This window comes from Dermacentor albipictus, chromosome 4 (genome assembly GCF_038994185.2).
Source record: "Dermacentor albipictus isolate Rhodes 1998 colony chromosome 4, USDA_Dalb.pri_finalv2, whole genome shotgun sequence".
NCBI classification, from domain to species: Eukaryota; Metazoa; Arthropoda; class Arachnida; order Ixodida; family Ixodidae; genus Dermacentor; species Dermacentor albipictus.
The window spans coordinates 89761264-89780940 of record NC_091824.1 but is presented as its reverse complement, the minus strand read 5'-3'; the positions used below and the strand labels follow the sequence as shown (position 1 = coordinate 89780940).

General features: G+C 46.4%; 1 protein-coding gene across 1 annotated transcript in view; it reads left to right on the top strand.

Annotated features, from left to right (window-relative positions):
• The window catches only part of LOC135917657 (uncharacterized), a 253855-nt gene that overhangs the window by 102570 nt on the left and 131608 nt on the right, over positions 1-19677 (top strand). The window lies entirely within an intron of this gene.

The following is a 19677-nucleotide window of genomic DNA, read 5'->3' as shown; positions in this document are numbered from 1 at the left end:
AGTAAAGTGTAATTGAGACTTCAAGTACATAGCTTAGTTTTTATTTATTTATTGTTGCACAGTGTGTTTCAGTGACAAATAAGTGGTATTGTACTTAGATTTGTTATAGTTGTCTTGAATCAAGTTGCTCTGTATGTAATGAAAATGAAAATTCCGCAGTGGGCTAGCTTATTCTACATAATTAACGCTGTTGCGCAAAGCGAAAAAGTGACACCTCTGCTCAAACTATCAGCTGGTTTATTTTTAAGACGAGGCATACTTATAGCTTACTCCTCCTACTACTACTACTACTACTACTACTACTACTACTACTACTACTACTACTACTACTACTACTACTACTACTACTACTACTACTACTACTACTACTACTACTACTAAAGAGAGAGATTAGCTCACTCACTTACAAAACGTTAAGTGCGCTCCTAACAGTCAAGCACAACACCATACAATGGAACTCTTTCCAACAAAGGACGCGCCGAAACGCTGATTATCAATGTCTATAGCCCACCTAAAGAAAGAAGCACGAATTTCGAGTCTATAATTGCCCACGCCATGAGAAACATGGAGAAGAAAGGTAGACTAGTTCTCATGGGAGACTTTAATGCTACACACCCAAACAGGGGATACCGAAGAGACACACCCAAGGGCAAAGTACTCCTGCACGCCGTAGAAAATGCATGCCTACAGTTGGAAACGCTGCCCGTGGTGCCTACTAGGACAGGGAACAAGCGTAAGCGCCGACAATGAACCCGGCCTCACTTTTTCGCTGAAAGTTAGACACGGTTCCTGTGAAGACTTTCAGGAAAACCTGGGGAGCAACCGTTTTATAATCAGCTCCTCCACCACGACTCCCAAACACAACCTCGACATTCGTTCCGCGTCTATGACGGATTGGCCGCCATATCGCCAGTACCCAGTTCCTATAAACCCTCCGGCAAATGCAGAACAATGGGCGCAGAGCCTCACAGAGGCCTACGAAGCTGTTACCAGAAAAACATTACATTAACTACGGAAAACCCAGCGGTCGACCTGCACCTGCTACATTTGTGGGACTGCACACGAGGACCCATAAGAAGATGGAAGTTTGCTGATTCTCTTGGGGGAACCTATTCACAGCAATAACCTGGGCCATTCTAAGAAGTATGCTAGATCGAGAAAACGTGAACGCCGCAACTACGCGACCCTCAGAAGACTAAGCGGTACATATCAAGGCAACGCCTAATTCAGGAACTTCGGAAGTGATACATCGGAACAAATTACTCCGAGTATGTCACGCGTGGTAACTCACGCATAGAAAAGGACGCGCCAGATGCTTCTCTAAGACAGAGCTTTTTACTGCCGCACATGCCGTTAAGAAAAAGTCAGCACCAGGGGAAGATGGGATAACCAATCCTATGCTCCACAATTTAAGCGACGAGCAGCTTGAGCGCGCAGTAGATTATGTCAACGAGCCCATCTGCGAGATCGGGTGCCTTCCACAACAGTGGAAACGTTCCTCTCTATGCTTCCACGGAACGGCCTACTGGCTCTAGGGGCTCACAACACAATCGAGGAACACATAGAAGCACACAGAATGGCGCAACCCAAGAGAATAAGACCGACCCCCACAAGCAGGTACAGTGAAAGCTCGTTAATTCGAACTTCAATAATTCGAATTTATGGATAATTCGAACTGTACGATTTGGTCCGGCCAAGCTCCACAGAAGTCTATGTATAAAAAAGTCCGTTAATTCGAACGCGAGAAGGTTCCCTCTCGGATAATTCGAACTACGCTCGCCTGGCACACGGCCAGAGAAGCGCGCTTACTGCCTACACACTAGGCTGTATTGCCTCCGAAACGGAGAGAACGGCGAGAGAAGGCAAAATCGGAAAAAAATCTAACCGACGCGGGGTCAGCCAGAGGGCAGCGGCGGCTGCCACCTCTCCGTTCTACGTAACCTGAGAGACTTCTTGCCCGTTGCGAATCTCGGATGCTTTGCAAATCTTGTACAGCTGCTAATGTTGTGCGGAGATGGCACGGCAAGCTCCAAAACACAGCGAATCAAGTACGTCGCAGCTGCGCTTGCAATCAAGAACCAACGAATCAGGGCCTTCGCCACCTTCACATGTTCAGCGTCTTTGTCTCGGCAGTCTTCATCGGTTGTGCACCTCTGTTTTCAGCTTAGGAGGTATCGGCCGTCGCGATTCATTGTGATGTTGTTAAGCCTCGGCTAACGTTCGTTTCGGTGGACATTGGGGGTGTGGCACAGTCGGACCCAGAGCTTCGACTTGAAGATGGCGTGTGCCCGCGGCACACGCCATCACTTTCTGACACGCAAAATTTCTGACATGCCCTACTGCTTCCAAATCGCAGTGTACTGTTGCCCTCCTTCACTTTCGTTAGTTCGAACTTTCGTTAATTCGAACTGAAGCGGCTTCCCCTTGCGGTTCGAATTAACGAGCTTTTACTGTATTTACTATCACGGCTGGGATACAAACAGCATTCACCCTGTATGCAAGAGCAAGTCCCCATTCTCTCAAACATCCGAACCTTGCTAACCATAGCACCCATAAAGTGCAATATCCATGCAGAACTTCACAATGGTTGCCGGAATGCACGCGTGCAATACATTCCAAAAGTTCTCTCCGCCGAGCCGGAGGGCACTGGCTATTACATCGACACTACCGAGTACACGCTTGAGACTAGGAACAAAGAAAGACAAGCGTCGGTAATGGTGGATGATACGGTAGTATAGCACTCGCATGAATCGCATCATCACTCACAAGAAGAGATCACTAAAAAACGCCGCCATCATCATTAGAGACTCGCAAGATGCATGTCGAGAATACCTCAGGGGTCATATATCCCAGGAAACTGTTCGTGCTCTCACCAGCACACGCAAGCACCCTGCAACTCCAGATCACTCAATACCGCGCATCAGGCCGATTTGGACACATGGTCGCATCTCACTTTCGGTCAGTGACCGCGTTCAAGCAGCTCCGAGGGAGCTAACCTGTCGGGCCTTTGGCAGTAAAGCTACCCAAATCAAGCATTCCGCAATTTGCCAAACGCATACTATGACTCTATAGACTTTTATAGACAAAACCCATGGAGGAAGCAAAGCGTAGGAGAAGCCCCGGCTTGCGCGGATATGTTGGAGAAAGTGTGGAGGAAGTCACGTGTTGTTTTTCGCAAAGGAGCACTGGGACTGCTACCCCAAGTGCCAACATTGGCATAGCAACCACGCTCCTGAAACTCTCACGCCTACTTTCGGCCTCTGAAAAGTGAGATATTTTTCGACCCCGTGTCTTTCTCACAGCCCATTCTGCACGCGAGGCAAGGTGAATTTGGAGCGTGGTCTGTAAGCTTTAAAGTAGTGTTTAGGGTTTATGAGTGTGAGTGTCAGTCAGGAACAGGGACACTCAATTAATCACGGCGCATGTCTTTGTCGTCTTCTTCAACGGGCCATGGAAAAACACAGGAGCGCGTCTGCTCGACTAAACATGTTACTGCGGTTTTTTAGACTTTGCCCTGACGCGCGTCAGGAGCATGCACTTCCGGTGGTTCATAGCAATGGAAATTCAAAGCTCGTGCCTATCTGCTCCGGCGAGCTGATTGGAGGCGCAAAGGGACATGGAACACCAAGATTACTGCCTTTTCGGCTTCAAGAACGTAACGTCAAGGCCTTTCCTGTTTTCTTTCTTTCCTTCATGGACCAAGGCGCTTGCGATATCATCCTCCACCCAAATCCTTCTCCCGGAATGAAGTCACCTCCCTGAGACGGCTTCAACCAAATTCGTAACCCAACCTCCTCGGCCTCAGCAAGTTATCCCCAACCTTATTCCCCACCAAGTGACCAGGTTGCGGTGCACCACCCACGACGTTCCACATCACGACTGCATGTCAAAAACTAGCAATGGATAGACTCATTCTAAAATGCCCCCAATCAGCATATGCGCTGTGAGAAGCGATCTTTCGTCGCTCTGAGAATCAGGTCTCGGTGGTACCGATTCGACAACCACGAGCGGTGGCGGCAGTCATTGAGGCCCTTGACTAAGAGCCCCAAGCACATCGATCCCTTCCCTTTATAATAAACTTTTTTTTCTTCTGCGCCACGCTATGGCAACATCGAAACGTGCTCATTTACTTTTTTTGAATGCTGTTTATTTTGTACGTTCATTTTATACGCTCATGACCTTACGCTACCTACTCCCCACTGACTTCACCGTCACGTGCACAAGGACGGCACGCACTAGGCCACACGTTTAGTCAGACAGATGGCTGCGGCGTAACCTGTGCAATGATGAACACACTAGCCACACCTTTGGTCAACCCCAACCATGGAGCCACTGTGACGTCGGGGTTGCTCGTTCGTCCCGCACCGAGGCCAAAATTTACAAAATTTTCTTTTCAAAAGCTATAATTTACTTTGTTTACAAGAAGCTCCCTGAGAAAGATGACGTCTGTCCGAGTATATTTTGACGTGAAGTTATTGTTTGCGCCGTCCGCCATTTTTGCCACCATACTTCGGTCCCGCCGACTACGACGGATTTTCGCGTAATGGGACATACAATGCTTTGAAATAAAGAGTGAGAAAAACATTTCCTTTGTATTTTCGCGAAGTTCGATAAGTGGTAGGCCTAGGGTATAGCTGCCTATCTGTTATAAAATAGTTATGGCTAACATTTGCATATGCTGGAGCAGAGGTCTTCCCAAGCTCTTTCTTGCCGGAGAGAAATTGAGTAAAAAGCTATGGATCAAGGACGCACTTGCACTAGCAAACGCAGCCAGATTAACTATGTCCGATGTCGAAAAGAGGTAGATGCACCACAATTCAGTTCATTATCTACCAAAACAATAACGTCCCTACTCGTGAAACCTCGCCTGTTTGAATCTCTGTTCATTTACCTCTTATATTAGAACATCCAGTGGTGCTTCCTTGTGGCTTACATAGGCAAAGGCCTATGTAAAGCGAGCAACATGAAGACAAGAAAGTAAGGAGGGAAAGGTAGGGAGGTTAGGCAAGGACATGCCTGGCTGGCTACCCTACAGTTGAAGCAGAGAAAGGGGAAAGAATAGTTAAGAAGGAAAGATAAAAAATAATGAAGCATTCATTCTGAACAAACTCGCAAAGGAATGTTAGCTAGCCGTCACAAGCGATCGATCAGCCCTGTCGACTTCAAGATATGCAATAGGGCTTTTGTTGCGTTGTGCATGCAGGGTTGCATCGGTCATGGTTCTAGCATCTTTTGCTCTAAGAGAGGTTTGTCATCTAATCGGCCTAGTCTGCCTCTCAGGGTATATCGTCGAGCGTCGAAGGTAGGGAAGTGACACAGAATGTGCTCTATTGTTTTGTCGCACCCGCACAAATTGTGCGCCATACTGTTGCAGCCACATAAAGCTAACAGACAGCTTTCTGGTTCTTAGAGACTTGTCCTTATTATCCGACTTGTCCTTGTTGTCCTTGCCCTTGTTATGCCGTACTGTTAGTCATTCCTATTAATGATGAATAAGTATTCGTAAATGCGACTACACACCACGTGATACGCAATAGAGAGTTTTAGCAGTGCGAAGTTACTGTATGGTAAGTTCGGCAATACCGTACCGACCGAGGACTGCACATGAATGCACTTTACGTGCAGAAAGAGTTCCCGAACAGCTTACTAGACGGCAAGGAGCCGGTACGTCTGGGCTCGCACCTTGTTTTGCTAGCCTAACCGTGTTCGCGTCTCACGTGCGTTTTTCACCATGGTAGTACCAAAGCCCGAGTTAGCTTTAATTCCCCGTTAGTGACACGATGACGAAGCAGCAAGTATGACAGCCCTTCTGCTCCGAAGTGAAAACTTGAGCTTAACTGAACCGAACTTGTGGCCATACCCTTCGTAAAAGGCCAGTAATATACTCAGGTAGACTGAGAAAAAAGTATGAGAAAGCGAAAATCGGCTAAAAGAAAAACAGAAAATCAAAATGGCATAAAAAAAACCTTCCCGTTGATGGCACCATCGAGTGAGGCAGAGTTTACTTAGAGAGGACGCAGAGTTTTTTTTTCGGTAACTAACCAGATTCTACTTATCTGCTGGTGTAAAGTGTCGACAGTGGTGTAATTTACAACAAGCAGAATCTTTTTATATATTGCTTATACAAATACACCTATGTAGCAAAAAAAGGTTTCACGTGTTTTATGACAAAGTGTGGTAAAATATTGCGGTCGGCTTTCTCATTGGCGCCCACGTTAGTCCTGATCTGGCCCTTCCAACAAGAATGATGTGTGTATGAACACGTTAAAGCTTTCTATTATTCGACAAAATGAATATTTCGCGCTCAGCACATATTTCTTGTATTCTGCAAGGCCTGAATTTTAGTCAATGTCATCATTATCACGTTACCATACGCATCTGCAGCTAAAACGACTTCGGTCATCGTGGTAGGTTAGTGCGGAACGGTAATAACGTGCCATATACCGCACTTTCTGTATGCTAACACGGATCTGATAATACTTTCTAATAATGTTGTTTCAGATGGCAGAGTCCAGGTGACATATCTAAATTACAAGTTGGAGCAACCTGAAGCCACATACCGCACATTTCGTACGCTAACACAGATCTGCTAAAACTTTCTAATAAAGTTGTTTCAGATGGCAGAGTCCAGGTGACATATCTAAATTGCAAGTTAGAGCAACGTGAAGCTTCGTGTCAGTGTCTACCGGCTAAATGATCACTGCATTTTACAAAAGACAGGCGTTCACGGGAATATGAAGGTTTGAGGTCATTAACAGCGGCTGAACAAGGAATTTCGCTTGATCCAGCACTTCAACAAGGGGACCTGTCTTCGTCAGCGCGAACTAACATTGACAACTCCTCTGGTTGAAACGTTGGCTCCAATGACTTCCCTTATTGTTCGAACACTGACGATTACATTATTTTCCTTGTGTTCCACGTCATTCGGGGTAAGTGGTCGGTTCTTTGGCTTCATTTCCTGACTTTCACTTTTCCTATTTTAGAGCGCTTCGTTTGCACATGTAGGCCGCCCAGTCAAGGCCCTAATAAAATAAACAGAACCTCACCTGAGACGAGCTTAGTGAGTATCTCCAGCGCCTCTTTTCTCTTCGAAGGCGTCTCTCCGAGTTCTTCTATGGCAACGCGTTGCAGACTCAACGGAAGGGCTTCCTTTGACGTATCGAATACGTCGTCTGCTGATTTTTTCCTGTACACACCTAGCATATTGTAGTGCGTGGTCGCCTTTGATCACTTAAGAGAGCCCTACACGCATAGTTTGCAATAGTCACTTCAGCTTTAGTAGAGAGGCACTTGCTGCTCCCTCACTAAAAGTCGACCACGCTCAGTTTACCCAGCTGGAGATGGCTTCCCTGTGCATGTATGTACTCATGCACCGCGGAATGTGACAGGTAACTGACACACATTAAGATGTCCTACACTTGGCATATGCTATGCAATTGCAACACAATTGCAACGGGCTCTATTGCGCTGAATGTTTTCTTATCCTGTGCTTTTTAATCGCATTTTTAAATGAGAATTAGGCCTCTTTTTCATTAATGCCCACGGTAGAATTCTAAAAAAAAAGTCATATGTAGCTGGGAAACTCAGTTGGACACAGACAGAGCTAAACAAGTTGAACGGATAAATTCAAAGGCTTGTCAAAACAACAAGGGGGTTACGGGTTAACACGCCGAATGACAAATTAATAAAACTGGGGCTCCACACAGCAAACTGCCCACAGAGAGAGGCTCTCCGGAACAAGGTCAGGTAAAGCAATACTCGAAGAGGTAAAGTGGTGCCCCACCGAATCCAAAATTTCAGGGCAGGGCACCGTAGAACTAAAAGATAGCATAAAAGAGGTAATCAAGACGACTTCTTTCCCCAGAAATATGCACCCGGTGCACAACCTCTAAAGAAAAACGCAAGGGCCAAAGCTCTCCTGCAAGAGATAGAACATGACAGAGAACATGCGGTTTTTGTAGATGCTGCATGGGCGATTACGGTAGTAGTAGAAGATGCAGATGGACTCATGCGGGATGCTATTGCAATCATGACTAAAGACACGACAGTCGTGGAACAAGAAGCGATATCATTGGCTTTAAAAAATAAGTGGACGCGAATTTACGCTCACTCTAGGATGGCTGTTAGGCACTTTACCAAAGACTTGTAGCCAAAAGAGCTGTCCAGCTGATCGATGAGATGGACAGCTAAGGCATTGAAATCCGCTGGTTTCCTGCACACATGGGGCCTGTCAATCCATATCGGAAGAACTTAAACGAGATGGCTCACGCAGCTGCACGATGACTTACTATCCCTGCACTACGCGACCAGGACCATAATAATATACAGGAGAACAGGGACCAATTACTTACATACAATTAAGTCACGAATTATTGACATGAACAGAAGGGAATTCGCAGTGTCACACGCTAAGCTCAATAGAGCTCAAGAGGTGACTCTGATATTGTTACAGACAAGAACTTATCAGAGCCCAAACTTTATTATCAAGCGATATCCACAAAGAGAGGTACCATTCAATTAATTGTAATGGCATCATTACTCTAGATCATATGCTTTGGAAATGTCCTGTTCTTTTTAGACCAAGTATAGCGGCCGTTCAGATGGCCCAGGATACGGCGGTAAAGTTAAACCTTACTGTTTCGGCGTGGGAGCCGCCTGCGTCAACCTAAGGGTTGATCTTCAGGACCTGAATAAAGTTCATCATAACATACCATAACATACCAGTTGTGCTGAACAGGGTGGATAATCACTGAATGTGGAAAGGAAGAATCCTTGGAAATTAATGTCAACTGTCTTCAGCATAGACGGCATAACAGTTGTCTCTCCGCTTCATGCATACGTGTGAACAGAACCATGGACGTTCAAGAGCTGCAAAGCCATGCATCGCGTTTTTCTGCAGACTTAAATATATATCTTCTGTCTCCTACAATCATTTTGTCCTCCACCCACTTACCCCGCACGAAACAGCCAGCCAGATCTCACCTTCCTGCAGCTCCCTCTATTTTCTTTCTCTCGCTCTCAACAGCTTGAATTGTCTACAAGACTGGTGGTGCGAAGTAAACCGCATTGGCCTGACATTATAAGGGAAGTTGTGACCGGGGCGAGTGTCATGCGACAGAACGCCTGAGTAAATGAGGCCGTTCTGCACAGCATGGTCCTACAGGTGACACAAGAGCGTGCAGAATGTGGGTAATCGTGTTTGTTCTAACAAAGTGAGTCAGCGTGCTTTGCTATGCGATTCACCCGTTACATATGGTGAGGTGACTTAAACGTTGCGTTTCCGCGGCATAGTGATGCTTATCGTACCCGCAATATGCCTTGTCAGATGTTCTGTAAACAGACCTCATGACAATAGAAAAGGACACCTACCAGGAACGTTTATATGAGTAAGGTGCTTCGGGTCCCGCACGGGAGCCTTGTTCACAATGAACTTGAAGGCGGAAAATGTAGAGTTGTTTGCCTCGAGATGTGACGTAAGCAACGCGCGTTCATGTGGAGAAATTGCCGTCATTGCGATTAAGTGCGTGCTCGGTGGTCTGCATTATCAGGGATTGAAGAAATAGCCGATAAGTCCAATTCTTCTTTTTTTCTATTATCACTGTGGTGTCCCAGTTTATTTCATGGCAGGTCGCTTCTGCGTGTTTGGACGGAGTATTCGAAGATACGTTCTTTCTTAGGCCGCACATTTGCTGCTTTAGTCTTTGCTGGAAACTGCCCGTCTCGCGAGTAACTTTGATCACATTCTGCGCATAGGACGCTGTAGATAACCCCCGGGAAATTTTCTCTTGGTAACCTGTCTTTTACGTTTTTCTAGAGTGCCTTAACGTTTCTGTTGTCACATGCGTTACCTGTACGCGGTAGGGGCGTAGAACGTGCACTAATTGGTCACTGATCCCATACACATACGGCACAGGAGCATGACTCTTGGGACGCATACTAGGACGATGGCACTTAAAGGTCCACTGCTAAGAAAACTCACTTTGGCCAAATTGGTTTTAAACCAGTAGTATATGTGTTATCAAGCAATCTTGGTAAAACTGCACAGCCGGTAAGGCTCTTACTTTCTTATTAGAAGATTGCAAACAGCACGTAAGCAGACGCCGGCTGCCCCCGGTTTGAGTGCAGATGATGCAAGTTCCAGCCCGCCGCTTCCGAGATTTTCAGAGCCGCGCGTGCGTGGCGTTCTAGGTCCTGCATCACTTTGAGCGACTGGTACTGACGGCCTTATCTTGAATCTCGGTACGGGAAAGTTAGTGACGTTTCACTTCGTGAACAAGGGGGACGCGCAAGCGTATGTGTGCTGTAGCGCACACGACGCTAAATCTTCTCTCGGTGCGCGTAAGCGCCTACTATGTCTGCATCGCCAATCGTATTTAAGCGGGGGCTCGCGCGGCCGCAGCACACGCAGCCGCCGCCGCAGTAGAAGGTGCCGTTGCAAACATTCTGTATTATATAAATTACCTAGCATGATGTTAGCGCGCACAGGCAAGTATGAACACTTCATTCTCGATGACTCGATGACCGCCCACACTCGCTGTCAAAACGCTGGCGTGAGGAATAGCGGTAGAAGAAGCGAGTGAAGTTACCGTGCTGTCTATTGCTTCCACGCAGACTGAGAGGTGAGAATACAGCGCACGCAAAGCTACGAGCCGTCGGCCCACCTAGGCTGTGCCTCCAAAGCAGATTGCTTCCAAGTTAAAGCCTACGCAACCGCGCCGTGGGACAGTATGGTGGTACCGCTGGTATGGCAGTACCATTCCGTACTATATGGTGGCACTGTGGCAAGGGGAGCGTTCTCGCATTCTTTCCTCATGACAGCTAGCACTTTGCTTGCGCCTCACCGTCGGGCTAGCATGAAGCGAGCAAGATGGCTGCTTGGTAAGGACGTTAAGTTGATGTTCGCCCACCGGTGAGGCCCAAGCCATGAGGTGCGTTACAGTTTCACGCTTCTGTGTGGAACTGGCTGGAATTCATTACGCTGTAAAATATGTCGCAGTTTCTTCCGAAAGGCGAAGCATCGCTGGCAAATTAGTAGACGAAGTAAGGATTGTAGTTATGTCGGTCCCATAAACGTGTATATACCTAAATTAACAAGCATGGTGTCACGCGCACACAAGTAAACATCAACACATCTCGCTCGATAACTGTGCACACCCGCTGTCAAAACGCTGGAGTGAGAAAGTGCGGCAGCAGCAACGAGCGAATTGGCCTTCGCGCTGCCTGTCCCTTCCACGTGGACGAAGCGGCGATAGCGCAGTAGCGCACACGACGCTATCAGCAGAAGGCGCACTCTTTCCATCGCAGATCGCTTTCAAGAGAGGGCCCTTTCAAGTTAGGGCGCGCGGCCGGAGTTAAACGCCCCACCAACTTCCCCCGGTGCTATGCGCTCGAGGGAGACGGCGCGCTTCCGCCACGCTTTCCTCCCTTGCACGAGTGAGACTAAACCAACACCGCCGGCTCATCTTCGCATGGTTTCTCTCGCAGGCACAACATACAGCGCGCCTCAAATACCTCACGCGACACAATCCACACGAGTTTGTGCAAAGCATGTTTCCTCCATGAAGGAGGTTCTCCAAGCTTTCCTTCAGCTTTGCTTTGTAGGCAGGTTGGAAGCGCCTCTTCGGAGTTACCAGTCCTCAGTTCGTGGTATATTAGAGCGAATACCTTAGGCGCCCGTCCATGCGGCGGGCGATGGCGTTGGCGTCCTACCTCGTGAGCGAATGAACGAACACAGCGAAAGATGACAACGAAGGCGGTGCTCAGCGGCGTGTTGAAAAAGCGGCGTTAGCGAAGGAAGCCCGAGGAGGAAAGTGGAGGAGGACGGTCTGGCGAAAGCGTGAGAAGGAAAGCGTAGTGCCGTGCACGAGGGGCTTCACGGTGACGATGGCTACCAGATGGCGCCAGCGTAACGCGCCTCGTCTGCATGGAGACAAAGCGCTGCATGAGCGGAATTTGCCGGCGACGGCTCCTGTGAACCGCACCCACGTGTCACTCACGCGCTGCCTCTCGCGATCTCCCGATTAGGAAGGCAGTCATGCTACACTTCACTCCATTTGCAACATGCTGCAAGAGACAGATGTTCCGTGCCAGCCAATATATCGCGAAATTAAATCACGTATACAGCTGCGCTCAAATTTCGCATAAGGGAGTATGGTAATCGTCGGTGAACGCTTTTCAGTAGACGCCCACCATAGCAGGAGCCCTTATCAGCAACACTCGCAGGTACTAGAGCTACAACTTCACAACGGCTGTACAGATACGCCTATACCGCACGCTCGCAGCACGCGCACGTCTGGCTTTAGAATTTCCACAATGGAACAGTTGGGCCAATTCTGTCATGTGCCTTATTGGTTTTTTATCACGCCTGCGTTTTTGCGGTGACTCCAAGGACGGCACCTGCTTTCGCTCCATGCCAGTCAGAAAAAAAAAACGAAAGAATAGAAAACGACAAAAAAGATAGTCACATGCTGTTGGTTTTATACGTTATTATTTATTATTTCTTCTGGTCATGTCATTCTCTGTTTCCCTTTTCTTTTTCCAGAGTAGTGTCTGACACTTCGAAATAGCCTTTCGTCCTTGATACTATATTCCGTGTGCATGTACAGACATGCACGCGAAATACTAGGGTTGATTCCTTGCAATGACTCGTTTTCGTTGTTACTTTTTGTTAGTTCTTTTCGTTGAATCTTGTAAGTGTTAGTGTCTGTGCTCCGTAAAGTGATCTTTCAATTCTTTGGTGATTATGATATTTATTGCTATTTCATATCGAACTTATTTTTTGTATACAAGTTAAACTGTGAGTAACCGGAGCCGTATTGCTTCCAAGCTCTGCAGTTAAACCCCATTTAACCCTACCTGCCTACTCTTCGCTTTTCTACCAAAAAAAATAAAATAAGAAACCCGGCCAAGGGACATAACCTTTCTTCGAGATTGATTTTCAGTGTTGCTTGAGCGACTGTTCCTAAGACTTCAAATAAATAGATCACGTGACCTTGCTTTTTTTTCGATTACGTGATTATATAGTAAACTGACATTGAAAAACCTTTCCTAAGTTTTTTAGAGTATAGTTTCTCACTTTGCGGAACCAAGGTCAAGAATTTTCTAACCCATATGTCAGCCTGTTGTACGCAAATGTGTAATAGGAGTCCAAAATAGAACTAGAATAGAACTCCTATATTATTTGTTTGTAGCGCGACTTCTATAGCAGTTGGGGTTGATGATTATGTGGCTACACTTATGACTTACGGGAACCTAGCCGTAACATCTTCTGAACAGGCAGTGGTGCTTCCTGTTTTCTCGACAGAATTTCCAGTTTGCCCTGTTCATCAGGTGTAATCAGGTGATTCTACAATATAACAATCCTTAAAGATTCATGTCTGTTCATGATAAGAGACAATCATGCTAGATCCTAGATCATACCAAACTGATGCCCTTCAAGCTAGATCTGTCGTCTTTGCATCGCACTATTTCCAGCGAGTTGCTATCATAGATATGATCTAGAACAGGCTTTACAGCGTTTATGTTAGCCTCGTCCACAATTCTTTCATTTATGAAGCTGACTGGTACGCGAGTAGACATTTTTATAAAAGCGTTTGTCACCTTACGTACGTTAAACCTAAGAACCCTTGCGGGACGTACGGTGCGCGTCCTTTCAAGTCCTTTGCGTTTGCGTTTCCCTATGGTAAACTAAAGAAAGCGTTATAAAACAGGGCGCCGTCTGGCGCCTCGTGCCAAACGTATTCAAGCCAAGACGATCCATCAGCAACCATCCAGCTATTGCTATGTGGACGCGTTTCATTAAGGCCTACGGACGCTAGAATCGTCACACGATCTCAGAAAATGGACGCACTATGCGCTCATAACTAATCTTTTAGGTGAGTTTAGAGAAAGCGAAAGCTCATTACAATAGTTACTGGCAATCAACGCGAGTGAGAGCATAGGCATGTTGTGCCATTACCACAAGCCCGGATTCCGAATCTGCAAGATGCAGAATTTATCCTGCGAGCGCCCTTTGGACAAACCCGGGGCTGCGCCGAAAGGCACAGCGCCCTAATTCTCCCTTGACAAGTCAAGATGCTGAGCCATCAGGCAGCGTTGTCCTGCGGAGAAGCATCGGCGGGCAACATGTCCAAACGTGCAATCGAGTGGCAGACAGCCCGGCGCCGCACCCCTTTTTGCCTGGAGGTCACCGCGCGCGCGAACTTTGAACCGGGTGGCCAGCGCGGTCGCTGGTTGGACCTCTCGTACGACCGTCGAGTGCTGGCTTTGTAATGGGCCGTTTGAGTGACAATGGTTTCTCGGGGATTATAAAGCCGCGATGCGGCCGCTTGGAAAACCGGATCCGCCGACCCACCGGAAGCAGAGTGCCGCTCTCGAGTTTAGTGAGATGTGTCACGCGTTTTCGCCGGACGTCGCCGCGCGGGAACAGTCGCGTTTGCTGTGAGCTCTCGGCCCCAGTGCCGACCCGTTCATGTCCTGTATAATGACCTGTATATAAGTCCATTTTGTTATTATCACCGACGCCTGACTCGGAGTCTTCGCTACCAACGCTCTATCACGAAATGGGTGACGAGCGCTACGGGACCACCTCAAAGTCGAAATGTGGTGACAGCGGTGCAAAGTCACTAACAGGCATCACGAGAATTCACGCTGAAGCGGGAGCCATGGGTTCCACCATGTTCGACAATGCTATTTCTTTACGAACGTTAAACTTGACAAATAACGTAGGTTATCATTGCGCACGTAAACCCAGAAACCCAATAACGTTGCAAGCATGCGCAGTGAGGACGACGCTATTTCTTTACGTACGTAATTCTCTTACGTTCGGTTGCAAACGCTAAACTATGACTGTCTAATGTCTACGTGTGCTGTGATTTTTTTTTAATTTTTACAAATTTACAACCACTTACAACCATGGGAGCTGAGCCAATGCTTGTCTTAACGGCAAACACATTGTCGTTTTGTCTCAGATTGATTGATCATCGTTGCACTTAGACCTTTGACTGGTCCCTGCTATGCGGCCAAGCTTATGTGGAAAAATGTGGAATAGCAGTGGCGCATCCGCGTTGGCATGGTGTTTCTCTACCCTTAACCTGACGTTCCTCTGCAGACTTTCCTCTTCGTATGGGACCTTCTCTCACAAGGCAAAATGCCCTGAGATTATAGCCTATTGCGATTGCGATGAAACCCACCGAAGCGATGTTGCGTTCCTGAGATGCAACAGCCTACTGATTGCTTCTGATGGCCTGAGTGAGAATGCTTGTGAATTTACGTGCGTGCACTTTAGAAACTTCTCTCATTCCACCCATGTTACAGCGCCCTTTCTCATTCTCTAACGCAGCGCAGCCGGCCGTGTTCGGCCTGATTAACCTCCTAGCCTTTCCCTCTTGGTTTCTGTCTTATTTTGAGAAAGTCATCGCTAAAGAGACTTACTTCGATCCCAATTTCGATTCTTTTAATAATAGTAATAACAAATATATGACCGCTGCATTCAATTTCCTCTCTTTTCGGACATGCATTTGGCCAATCTCTAGTTTATTGGTGCGTGCATCGCAGCTGTAAATACCACTCCTGATATTCCAGACATTTATGCGAAGAAACGCGTGTAGTGGACCGGAACATACATTCTCTAATATATTCTGTTGTTTATTCATTTGTTTGTTTGCTTGCTATTGAGCGCTCGCGGAGGGTAACTCGCTGCAAATTACTCGAGCGACGTACAATGTAGTTATAGAGTAACACCAGCTTTCGCGATGGGTGGTAACTACCGCAGTGCTTCTCAAACACCACTTAAGTGGTATGAAGTGCTTAAAAGTTAATATTTTTTAAAAATGTTTTTGCTCTTGACTGAGTAACACGGAATTTTGGGACGACGAGGTCTACCCTCCAAGTTTTCTATAATTAGAATTTTTAGAACACAGATTAACAAGAGAAAAAATTACATGCAGAATCTCCTATGAGAGTGATCTAAATGATGCGTATTTGGTAGTTATCACCTTTTGTTTCGTCGTCGTATGCTGCTGTGTGTGGCATAATTGCGAGAAACACCGCGAAAGAATCGTGAAACGGAGCAGCGTGGTTGCAACACCGAAATGTCAACTGAGACCAGCATGAGACGAGCAAGAGGAGGCGAGTAGTAGCAATGTTCACTCACTTTATAGATTGAAGAGGATTTGAACGTTGGATAAAATGACTAGAGAGATTTTGTAAACGGAGCAAATGGATACAACATTTATTATGTACACTGTCTCTTGTTCGGCTGTTCTTGTTGCGCTTCTTCTTTTTGTTTAAATTGTATGATGCTGCGCTTGGATGATGCCGCTGTTTCGCGGAACATGAGCACTGGCCGATGCGTGATATAGTACATAACGCAATTGAACAATGTCACGTTTGTTAGACCTCGTACGTAGGTAGACATGGTTGATGACACTGCCTCCTTTCAACGCAAACCGTTGTCAACTGCGATCAGCTGTACTCCGGCGGTGGCTGCGTATAACGTGGCCGTACTTGCGCCATCTTGAAAGCGATTTGTGATTGCGAGACATCGCTCTCCGTGCTGATAGCTTCGCGGGCGCTGTGTTCTCACCGCCTAGTTCACGTGGAAGCGAGAAACAAAACGAAGGTCAATTCCCTCGCTGCTGCGGGGCCTATATCGAAGGCGATCATCTTAGGTGATGGACGGACGGGTTTCTTCCCTGGGTTGGCCTAGAAATGCTTACGCATTTAATGTCGCATTTCTGGTCTCTTAGCTAGAGGTAGTGAATTTTAGTGCATATAACCTCAGTGTTTCAATGAGGTTCCATGTTTCAGTGTTCGTAGTTTCGTTTTTAAGCTAAGTGTTCAAAGACACTTTTTTTTTATCGTAAAATCGCACCTGTTTCTTCCCCATGCTTTCGCGAACGTAACTTTCCTCCTAGTTTTCGCGTAATCAATGATTCTGTAGGCATCAGTTAACATTTTAGTAATCTTAATATTTCATAATATTGTGGCTGTGACTTAATTACGTCAAAAATACTGAAAATGACGGAAGTGTACTCCTCTGTTATCCTGTCCAATATTTTAGCCCAATTTTTAGAGTGTTCCACAAATCCGGGTGATGTGAAGGTAGCGAATGTAGTTCCCGTCCATAAGTCAGGTAATGTACATCTTCTCCATCATTGCATACCCATATTACTTACAGGCATCCCATGTAGGCTTCTTGAGCAGGTTTATTCTCATTTAAACGAATTTCTAGAAGACAATTTTTTCTTCAGTAACTTCCATCATGGTTTCAGTAAAATGTTTTCCTGTGAAACGCGGTTACTATCTTTTACTAATGATCTGTTTTTCAATAATGGTGTCCGACATTCATTTCATATTCTTGGATTTCGCTAAGGCTTTCGATGGGGTGGCGCATCAGTGGCGTAGCCGGAAATCTTCGTTCGGGGGGGGGGGGGGGGGGGGCACTTTAGTCCTCGGCCTTCTCCTTGTAGAATTTGGCGAGGGATCAAATACATGAAAAATAACTGCATTGTCATTACCAAATATGCTGCAAACGAATTCTTGAAGGCTAAGCGCTGTCAAGACAAGTTAAATATGCATTTCTTCATGAAATAATATACTCGTCCGTCCCAAAAATTGTGCCAGTAATACCTAATATCAATGCTCCCCTGTTTTCTTGTATATTTAATCAGTAAAGAAAATATCACATGAAGTTTATAACTATATCAGTTCGAAACCTGTAAATCAATGGCAATGCATTCCGCTGATATGAAAAACATAGAAGCCATGAAATGAACAAGTTGAGGACAAATATTTTAATGAAATTTTGTCATTCAAGAAGCTTGTTTACATTTTTTGTACATATGGAACGGCCAAGAAAAAATCGCAAGGATACTGTTTCTCGTTCCATTTTATTGCGCAGGAGCAGCTGTCGCCGGTCGTGTATTGTGAGTAATTGCACTCAAATTATAGTCGCAACAGAAAGAACTTATAAAAAGTAGGAGTTCTAGCAAATATACATTACAAATGGGAAGATACAATGGAATATACAAATGCGAAGATACAGCTTGATAAAGGGCCACTGGAAACAAAGTTGACTGCACGTATACACAAAACCTCGCAACAATATATTTAAATATGTGTAGAAGTGTCCAATAAATCTACGTATCTAAGCAAACGTCACTGTATATAATGTGTCGAACAAGGGAAAAAGCATGATGCGCAATCACAGATTCACAGGTCACGGTATTCTCAGGCATGCCCCCCCCCCCCTTCCTCCACTTTCCCCGAAGCATCCTGCGCGACTGAAGGCAGCGCGCTTCCTTCCCGCATTTCTCCCTTGTGCACACAAGACTGACCCACCATCGTCGGCTCACCCATCCTGCCCCTGCGCTTTCCCCCGCACATACAGCGTTCAGCACGCGATGATAGTGATATCGCCCTTGGACTTCCACGGAACATGACAGCGACAGCAAGAATAGCGCTATAATTGTTATCGCAAAAATATGGTAAGAGAATCGGACAACTGAAGAGGCCCATGGCCAATTTCTTTCCGCAAAAGAAGTAACAAAATGGAACTTCCACCATGCGACAGTTCACCGCGCCGCAACAATGTCTTTCTTTTATTTTGTGGAGCGGGGGCAACAAAATAATGTTAAAAAACGCATAGGAAAGCATGGTGGCCACAATCGAATGCCTGCTTTGGGCACCTAGAGCTGAAGGAATATCAAAGAAAGCTTGAAATGCTTTGTCCACAGATAACCATACGCATACTGCTCCGTATCTAACACTGGCGAGACAAAAGACTTTCCGGAGAGGCTGCGATAACATTGAAGTGAAGGTGATAACCTCAAACGAACGCGTTGCCAACCGCCAAGTCCTCACAGTGATGGTGGCGCGCGTCCGTTGTTTCTTTTTCTCGTCTGCTAGCCAGAAAGCGTCCAAAACTCTGCCAGGCCGAAATCCACTGGTCCAGAGAAAAACGAACGAGCACTGAAGTGTGCCGTCTGGTGGTAGGGACAACACGAGAAAAACGCATGCGCTCTGGCTGGCTCTGGCAGCCCGCGGCTACCGAAACAATAAAATTGAAGAGGTTCACTGTATCTTCGAGAATAAAAGTCGAAGTATAAAAAATAAATAAGAACGTAGTTACCTTTTCTGGCTTTAGTGTCTTGACATGGATGCTTTGGCGAAGCTTAAAAAATGTTGATATTATTTTCTGTGGCAAGATGACGCAAATGAACCACCACAACGCTTCATCTTCTTGGACCTCGCTGCGTGCTTTGTCAACTTGTCTGATAGTGTGTTGATTTGGCTTGTCTCGTTGTATGGTCCGGTGTACGACTTTAGAAAAGTGAGTGCACCTTTGGCGATAAGTATTTGTCAGATTATCAAGTCCCCAAAATTCCGGAATCGAAACTGTAAAGGTCGACTTTGGAAATGTCATTGCACCTTTCGCATCGAACGTTTATCAGAACTTTATACTCATAAAGCTTCGGAATCGAAGTCCATGCAATCCGTAGATTCCGCGGCCTCCGCGAGGTGCCGCGACGGACCCGCTCACCGTCGAAATGCCCTTGGAGCTTTGTGCTCGAATGGGACTGCTCGCGTTACGCGACTCCAGGTGTATGGGCGTTGCAGCGAAATCTGGCCCGAGTTCGCTATGTTCACGCCCAAAATGTGTTTTGCTACGTAAAA